Here is an 8958-nt window from a genome sequence, read left to right as displayed (position 1 = left end):
AGCATTGCCATCAATAAAATGTATATGGAATTCCTTAAGCCTGTGAATGATCACTTTCTCACCTTTTTCTCTCAGAGGTACAAAGTAGTTCATAAGAGCAGGAGATTTCAGTTATAAAGAATATTTGTGTCAGTAGCAGACATAATTAAAGGAATCGTTCTTTGGTTTAACATTCACCTTTGGCACAAATTCTGTTGGGGTTTAAATGTGGAAGGTCATAAATATTGTACGTAGGAAGAATAGCATCTCTATTTACAGACCAGCTGAATTAAAAACCACAAGCAGTTAGGTGGTCCAGATGAAAACTATTACAGTGAGAGGTGAAAACCATAGCGAGTATTGTGGCCCCAACTTAAGGAGCAGTGCACACACCCACAGTGATTTGCAGCAATGGTGAAGTGATTTCATGGCCAATCTGCAAATGCACACCTAAACCTTGATAGTGTAAGTTTGCTAGGAAATCCCTGCTGAAGTTCTCCAGAAACCAGTAATAGACAGCAGGGAAGATTTGCTTCATGTTTTCATTGCTTTTCATTGCTTTAGGTTACTCTGGACCAATATCAGATGTCATCTTTTGTTATTTTCTCTTCCAGTTACTTTCAGCTTATGCCTTTCAATACTAATCACCTTCACTTTCTATTGATACTTAATAGGAGACAGTACAGGAATAATAGGAAAAGCAGGGCAGCTCAGCTTTTATCTCACCACCAGCTGTGTCTATTCATCAGTGCTCTCAAGTGAATCAACTAGATGCAGTGATCTAAAAATATCTCTTTTCTGCTATCATAAATCCATAAACTGGCACATGTTTCTTAATTATTCCACTCATCAGCAGAGAATAAGGATGACACCAATCTGGTACCCAAGCAAATCTCTTTAGCTTTGGCATTGCAGCTCCTGTACAGCAGTGTGAAACATGAGACCAAGTAATATTTGTTTCTATAATTTGGATTAAAAGAACCACATAAATGATCTGACATTCTCAAGTGTGTTTACATGGTTACTTGTGGATGTTTTAAATAATCTTTTCTTCAAACCTCCTGTTCCAAAGCAATATATGTGTCTAAACTTGTCTACCAATACTTTCTGTAATCAGCTGAATGGAAAACTGGAAAACTCCTTTATTTTGGGGTACTATAATGAGATGCCCATGTACAGGACTGGGTTAAGTCTCAATGAGATCTGAACCAGGTCTTGCTTCAAGGCACTGCATGCTGTTCAGAACTTTTCCATGGAATCAAGTTTTACCGGTGGTTTGGAGAAGAACAATGATTAATGCTGGAGCCGTGTCAAGGAATAAACAGATCTTACTTATGTATGATGAAATTGTTGATACGTGTACTAATTCTGGGAAAAACAGCAAGGAGAATAAACATGCATTGAATGTAGACTTGCCTCTTCATCCTAAGACCGTTATCAGTGGAGATCTTAATTCTTTAGTAAACATGAAGGACATATGGTATTCCTAAGTAAAAGAATGTCCTTATAAGGCAACTAAGGGTCTGGGACTGAGTCAAAATGGAGTAAGACTGCACAGAGTCTCCTTTGCACTCTGTACTCTCTTTTTGAAGCTCCACCCAGCACAAAGATTTGGCTTTATGGATAAAGTCACAGAGCTACCTTTCACTGCAATACTCAAAGGCAGTTCAACTCACGGCACATGCTTCTGTGCAAAACACTGCTCTCCTGGCACTACTGCAAAAAGGAACATGAGTAGGTAACTGCAGAGGCGAGTAAGCCAAAGGCTGCACTGTTAAGGCATCTCTGAACACCCCTTAGAGAGATCTAAGGAAAAGCTTTGTGGATTCTCTGCCTGACACCACAGGTCTCTGTGGCTCTCTCCCTGGCTGCTACCTTCATTGGATGGCCTTTCTTTAGGGAGGATAAGGCAGAGCAGGGCTGCAGTGTGAGCCACATCACTGGGAAAGTGATTGTCTTTGCAGAGAAGGAACGGCAACATGCATGGAGGAAATTTAAGTGGAAAATGAATTATTTCTGTGGAAAGAAAAAAAAAAAGGGAGTGGGGAGATGGAAGGGAAAAAAATGATAACTCGTTCTGTGCTCCTCCAGGGGTTTTAGCAACTAGAAAAATTTTACAAGTATAGGGAAGAAGAAGTATCATGAAACATTTTCTCAATTTTTAATGGTGAACCTTATTCTTGTTAAGATTGTATCATGAATCTGTTTCTTTTAAGAAAGAGGATTGTGCCGTTTATACATATAGTGTAGAGTTACTGTTCCAGTGTCCCATCCTCTGCAGTCCTCTCACATGGTCATCATCGTAAACTGCTATCAGCTCTTTTTTCTTCAAAAGTAGCCAAAACTTCCTTATCAATTAAAAAATCAAAGGATAAGAAGTCAGCCAGCTGCCTACAAAATGGCAGCCCTGCTCAGTTTTAATTTATGCCTTCCTCTTCCAGGAGATGTTTGAGAACATGTAGAGCAGGTAAGGCAGCATCAGAGGTCTCCAGCCATTAACAAACTTACCACCATACCCAGAGAATTTTGAGACTTCTCAGTAAGGGACTATCTCCTTCCTCTTCCCAAGCCTATAGACTTCCATCCTATGATGGAATGCCTTCTATCTCAGTCACTTAATGATTACACTTTGTTTTTCAAAAGAATCATTAAGTGAGCTGGCATTGTTGATACTTGGAACAACTAAATTCAAGAGAAATCAATGAGTCCCCAGACAGATCTATTACAGTCTGGCCCTGTTTGGTAAAGTAATGTTCTTCCCTTTTTCCCCCTCTATAGTGCAGAGAAGAAGGAGTTATTTGGGGTGTAAGTAATCACTCTTTTTCTTGCCAACAATACCATCGCTTGTACTGCTTTGTTGGGTCAAAGAACTGGAATTCACCATATCCTGTTCTTCGTTTTTTTTTTTCTGTGTTAAGTTCTTGTTTTACATTTCAGAGCTGTTTTTAATAGACTAGAGACTGAGTAATGGGTGGTGTTTTAGTTATGAATGTAAAAGACTACTTTCAATCCTAGAGTTCATATTATTCAGAGAGGAAGGAAAATCTTGGCCATTGTCAAGTCAATATTGGAATCTGATCAGGGTCGTGAAGCGTCTGTGAATAGGTCCATCTCAGAGAAGAAAAAAAAAAAGAAAAAAAAAGGGAAAGGAAAGAAAGAATAAGGGAGGAAAAAAATCTCTACAACACATTACAAAGAGTGCTGTAGAATATTAAGTTTTTATTAATAGATTACCATCTATTAATTTATGAATGCATATGGAACGAAATAAACTAAGAAACTCAGTTCAAGATTCTTTAATCATCCTTAAACGCAGATCAGCTGAAAGGTGTAATATCAGAAAGCATTGTGTGGAGCCAAAACCAGGCGTTCCTTTATGTGACATTACCTTTCAAAACCTTACTCAAAAGAGAAACAATGAATAAGAATGTAAGCCTAATATTAAAGCAATAATAAACTAGATCGCTTCAGATAACCTGCAGTGCTCCCTGCTTAAAACACAGCTCTCACTGTTATGTTTATGATAGAGGCCTACAGGTGATAGAGCACAGTGTTTTTCACTTTTGGGGGAGAGGGCTTATTCCCAAAGGTCCCGAGCCAGTTTCTGTAAATATCTGTGTATCTTTAACGCAAGCACACTCACATTAATTGCATCTACTTGGAACAAAACTTAAACCTTTGTTCATTTTTGTTATGAGAAGGGCATGCGATCGTGGTTGGAACTTAGAAGTATGTAACTTTATTTTTCAAGTTTGCTCAAGATTATACAAGCTCCACAGGAGGAAGCTCACAGCTGAGTTCCCAAAAACTTCTTCAGATGAAGAAATCTTAAGGCTATCAATTTAAATCACTGTAGTGATGCAAACCACAGAAGTTGCTTCCTATTGCTGAATAACGTGATTTAAAGAGCTAAAGGTTATATTTAAAACACAGCCACCTGTTGTCATGATGAGTGATTTGTTTCATAAACTTTTCAGCTGTGGGGCTGAACATTTTTGTTCCATTATTTTCCAGCCTCTGTTTGGTGAAAGGAAAATGGCTATTTCTACTAAAACAAACTAATTACTGCTAAACAGGCGAGAATGTTGTTAATTAAGGGACTTAAACAAATCACGCAGTTTGTGAAACATTAAGGTCTGTTATAAGATGATAATGATAACTGTGAGTATTATAACTGCCATTATGAAAATGTTAGAATAAATGTTCTGGAAATTATGCAGCCTCTCTTCTATAGTTTCACACTGAACTTTTTTACTCCTTTATCTCTGAATTCATGAGCATTAAACACACACAGCTTGGAGCACTTCACAGAACAGAATAAATACATCTCCTCTTTCAAATCAATAAAGCCACTTCAGTTAACAAAGACTTCATTCTTGTTGGAGCAATAAAAATCTATATAATGTTTGCTTTGATTACTGTTCTGGGATATCTTTTGCCTGTACAGTTGGAGCTCTAATTGCCCTGCCACCAAGAGGCCAGGAGAAAAAAGACTCAAACCACACAGCCAGGCATAGCATTACAGGCTTCCATCGAACACTCTGCCCGGGAATCAGAGGGTTACTCTATGAAAGCTGCTTTCTGTTAGGTGAAAAAATATGTATATAATCTGGCTATTCATCAGTGGTAGGAAATGCTTTCAAGGAAGCTGCAGTAGCACAGCCATAGGGAGAGCTGCACTTTGAATCCACCATACAGCAGAACAGTTTGTCAACATTCAAACTGAAAAAAATAGTAATAAGAAAGGGAAGTGAGGCTGTTGTGTTCTGGCTGTAGTTGTTCTCCTCTCACAAAGCAGATGTAAATGGGGAGGCTGGGACCACTGCCATGTGCTCGGAGTCCCGCAGCTAGCTTGATGTGATCTGCTTTCACTAAACTGCTCGTGCATAAGCCTGCACATGTATTTAACTCTGAGGAAAACCCTTAACAATGAGAAATATGCCGGTTTCGAACTAGAAGAAGGCAGATTAATGTTACAAAGGTGTGCATGGAAGTCTGACCCTACTTTGTTCAGCCTTCTTTTTAGGGAAACATTTTTCGAGTTTTTCTGAGTTTTTCATGTCCTTTAGGCTAAGCTTGAATCTGAACCTTGGGAAATCTGTTGTGGGAAGATGCAGAGGCTTAGAGAGCCTTGCCCCAGGACAAAACTAGCGAGGAGCCGTGGGAGCGATGTGCCGCCCGCCCCAGTAAGATGCGCCGGGGCCGGAGGAGACGGCGCCCGCCCTCTGCCGGCAGCAGCCCGCCGCGCCCGGGGACGCGCAGGAGGGAGCGCAGTCAGCCACGCAACAGCCCGAGCCGGGAGCGACCCACGGGGGTGACAGAGGCCACCTCCTGGCTCCACGCTGCACCGCCCGAAATACGGCAGCAGAGCTCACCATCGGGATTTCTGGCAAATCAGGGGATCAAAAGGATCAAACTTGTTTGTTTGTTTGTTTCAAGTGCTACAGAGTATTTGTAGATGGGAATAAATAAATAAGAGATCTGTCACCTGTTCGTAGATAACTTGAATGAAAGATAAAGCTCTTTGTTTTATCATTTGGTTGTAGTTCGAGGGCACAGATTTCAATAATGGGCAACGAACCAAAGCCTCGCTGCCTTTCAAGAATATAACATCCCTCACTATTGAAAGTGACACACATCTCTGAATCTTTTGTCTTTATTCCCTAGGTGTGTGAGTCTGCAGCTCCAACAGCACCCTACTGCACAAGTTACAAGCTTGATATTAACAGGATAATATTCAGAGTACCCAATATCCAGCAGGAGCACAGGTACGGAACTTGACCTGAACACTGGCATAATTACTAAATGCTCTTTTAGTTCAAGGATGTCCCCTTCAGATATCATAAGCCCAACTGTTCTAAAGAGCAGTGAGGGCAGCATTAATTGCTATACATTTGTTAAGCAAGCAGGAGCATGTGAAGCCAAAAATGTGTCATGAACAGGACATAATGCTGCCTCTCAGTGATTCAGCACAGATCTGAAGGGTTGATTATTATGAGGTGAAATGCACTTTAAATCCTCTTCTCCGGGTAGGGAGGTATACTTTGACCACAGCCTTGCTAATATAACACCCAGACTGAAAATTTAGCACACCAGTATAGCGTGTGAGCTTGGGTGGTTTTCAGAAGATCTGGTTCCCTAAATGAGTAAACTACACAGTGATCTATGATTCTGGAAGTTGAAACACAATCACCTGTTTTCATAGATTTTGCTAGCTATAAAAGAAACTTTCCTCAGATCACATTGCCACTACAAACAGTCATTCCCAGCATGAAAAAAAACCCTCAGAAGTTTCAACTGGAAATGATGTTGCATTGCTCTTTAAATGTGGGTAGTTTCATTTGCAGATCTTCAGTATCACACAAAGCAATCACAGAGGAAGTAATTGCCTACAGATTTAAAACTGCATTATTTGATGCCTTGTGGTATGTATGTCAGTGAAGTTAAGAGATACGTATCACACCTGCTTTTTTGATTGTACTATGCTGGGCTCTGCCATAAAATAAGAACAGTGTGGCAGAGCCTGAGGAAATGGTACAACCAAAAGAAGGTGTGTGGTATGCCTTCAATGACAGGCATGCCACATGCTGCCCAGCACTGCAAACAGCCAGAGGAGTAGCTTGCTAAATGTAGCCTTTGCTCAAGTACTTCATGCTTCTTCAGGTGTGTTTCAAGAGCTGAGAGCACTCTACCAAACATAATCACCTGATGTGGAGCCCCACTCTGCCCCCTTATAAATACTTATGAAGTAGAGTGCTTTCTCAGGTGAGTTGCCCCAAAGTGACAGTATCTGTCTAGGGACATGATGCTCAGGGCAGAAATGGGTTATTGAATCTTACCTTAGTCATCAATCCATGGACAAGATTTCTCTGCTGTTCAAACAGCACTGCTCCCACCTAACATAGGGTACCTTATTACCTCTGCTCTAGTCGTGATCCAAATTTCCCTGCTCTGTGCAATGGGGATCAGGAAATCATTGTTTTCTTAGTGTCTGCTGCACTGTATCACTTCACTTCAGCTGTGCCACTGTAACAACTGAAAATATAAGTTCCCAATCTGTTGAGCACTGTAATTAGATTACTTTTTGTATATTTTTTATAAATGTAGAGAACCTCAAGAAAGTATCTAGAGCAAAATCTGGTAATTTATACTACTATTCACAATGTTAATTATGAAGGCTGGTAGGACTTTTCCAGTCCAATCTACCCTCTACATGATTGTTTTGCAACTCCAGATGCTTGGGCAATAAAACACAGTAGAGTCAAATGTACCAGCTCTGCACTTTCAAAAACTGCCTTTTAAGAGCTGGAAATTCCTGAGCTGACAGCAGGGGTGAAAAATTTCAAGTACTGATTGAGAACCTTACTCTCATTTAAAAAGCTCTTTTGGAAAACAAGCAAACAAAAACACACACAAGTTACATAGAAACACACAAACATTACCCTTGTTTGCATAGTCACTTGCTATAGATATGAAGTTGCTGTTTCTTGAATCTAGCTGAATATATCAGCTAAGATAGCACCCGTTAGGCACCTAAATCTACCTTCCAAAGCAAACTGTTTGAAACAGTTTGACACCCCATATTTCTGTCTAAAATTGGAGATGGACATCTGTTTCAGGTAATTTTCTGATGGTGATATACTGATATTCAGTAGTTATTAAAGGCATTTAAAGAAAATTAAATGGTAAACTTAAGGTGGAATATATTTTTAAGTCACCTACTTTTCAAACATTCAAGAAAATATCCTCTCCAGCCACATTCCATTAGAAAGCAAAAACAAATCCACTTTGGAATAAACCCAGGCAATTTGAACTTTCTAATCCCAAATCCCGGAATTATCTCAGTCTTTTATCTGTATCAAATCTGAAATTTATTAAGCTGGCCTAATAATTCTGCTCACCTCACAGGGAGAAAGCTAAAGAGTCCTCGGGACAGACTGCTTTCTGGATGGGCTATGTCCTATTAGTGGCATTTGGGATGCCCAGGCACAGGTAGTGTTTGACAGTACGTAGAGGACCTCTGAGGATGCCCCATGATTTGGGCATGTGCAGCAGATCGGATGCACTCTCTTATGCATAATGGAGCACAGAAAAATTGGAAAATACTTTTTCCAGAGAGCCTCTGTTTAGCTTTTAAGTGCTGTTGTTTGAACTGCCTTCTGCAGGTCAAAGCATATCTACTTCCAGCAGGAAAGTGATTCCTCCACTCCTTAGGCTGCAGTACTCTGGTTCCTTTGTCTGCCACAACTTGGGTATTCGGAAAAGACTTCCTTTATCCCCCAGCTGAGAGTTAGCTGTCCCCATGCTGTCACTTGCATCCTGACTGTGATCAGCTCTGCTCCCCATGCACTATACCAGAGCAGAGGCTGACTCACTGGCAGCCACTAGAGATCCCCAGACAAGGCTGCAGGGACATCGACTTGAAATTGGGATGGACCTATTTAATGAGGTCACTGAGGTACTAACTAGAAACTAAGCCTGGAACTATAGGTATTACTCCTGGGAAGACCCAAAACATCAAAAATAAATTAACTCCATTTAATGGAGAGGCCAGACCTCCCTCTCTTGTCTCTTGTGGCACTGGATGTGCCCGTCAGCTTGTGCCTCAATGCATTCAACTTCCATCTTTCAGGGATCTGTTTTCTTGCCTCTGCAAAGTTTCATCTAGCACAAGAGAAACAGTAAGTACCCAACAAATGACAGAAGCTCCCAACTTTACTGAGTTATGGCAAAACTGGCAAACAAATGTCATGGATGCGGAAATGATCTGTTTGCTTCCCACCCACCGCGTAAGGCTGGGGATTACGAGGTCTGGGATGTATGTAGGGCACAAGTAATTAAAAACAAAACAACAAAAACAAAACCAAACAAACAAAAAAACCAACTTGTTCTGGAATTATATTCTTGTTCAGAGTTTCCCTTCCACTGCTTACACAGCTTCCAAAGTGATGATGGAGCTTCAGTGTTTTCTAAACTATG

The sequence above is a fragment of the Phasianus colchicus genome, chromosome 4, assembly GCF_987193195.1.
Source record: "Phasianus colchicus chromosome 4, bPhaCol1.hap1.1, whole genome shotgun sequence".
Lineage (NCBI taxonomy): Eukaryota > Metazoa > Chordata > Aves > Galliformes > Phasianidae > Phasianus > Phasianus colchicus.
The sequence above is the reverse complement of the archived record's forward strand: the minus strand, read 5'-3'. Positions refer to the sequence as shown.